Consider the following 1,048-nt stretch of genomic DNA (forward strand, 5'->3'; position numbering starts at 1 on the left):
GGGGGGAGGCAAACAGGTCTATATCTGGGCTTTCCCATTTGTTTTTCAACATGTTGAATATCTTTGGTTCCAGTTTCTACTCGTGTGGGTCCATGAAATTTCTGCTTAGGTCATCTGCCAGTGTGTTTAGCTTTCCTGGCAGGAATTGAGCCTGTAGGTGCACTTGGTAGCTCAAGGCTGTGTTCCACAGAACCATGTCTAGTCTGCAGACAGGCAGGGTATGAGTGGGTTCCCCCCTGCTTATGTACCACATAATAGTGGTGATGTCCTTCTTTACCATTAATTGCCCTGGAAGGATGTGGTCCTTGAAGGCTGTCAGAGCATTCTGTACAGCTAACATTTCTTTTTGATTGATGTGCAGGTGCATTTGAATTGGGTTCCATTTGCCCTGAATGCACTTCCCTGCCAAGTGAGCCCCCCATGCATAGTCTGATGCATCTGTTGATAGGGTTTGGGCGGCAAGGGGTAGAGTAAATGGCAGTCCCTTGTTTTAGTGACAGGCGTTTACCCACCAAAGGAACTCTATCTGTTGACAAGGAATGATAGGAATCATTGCTTCTAGATCCTGAGAATGTTGACACTATAGGCTTTTTAGATAACATTGCAGTTTCCTCATATGCAGTCTTGCATATGGAATTAGTAGAATGCAGGGGGTCATGAACCCCAGGCCTTGCAGATAGCTGGGTCTTTGTGGCCAGTAGTTTGAAGTAGGCTGTCAAATGAACTTGTTTTTCTGGCATGAGAAAAGCCATCTGAGAATTTGTGTTCAAGCTTGCTCCCAGGAATACAATTTGTTGGCAGGGTACAAGATGTGATTTATTTTCGTTTATGGTGTACCCCAGAGAAGTTAGCAATTTCTGTACAAACGCCAGATGCTTCAATAGTATGTCCTGGCTTTCTGCCTGAATTAGACAATTGTCCAGGTATGGATATATTTGGATATTTCTTTGCCTGCAAAATGCAATGACTGGAGCTAGGCACTTTGTGAATACCCTGGGCGTAGTAGATAAGCCAAAGGGCAGTGCAGAGAACTGATAGTGCATGCAGC

This window comes from Protopterus annectens, chromosome 3.part0 (assembly GCF_019279795.1).
Source record: "Protopterus annectens isolate FY-2018-M chromosome 3.part0, PAN1.0, whole genome shotgun sequence".
In the NCBI taxonomy this organism is placed as follows: Eukaryota; Metazoa; Chordata; order Ceratodontiformes; family Protopteridae; genus Protopterus; species Protopterus annectens.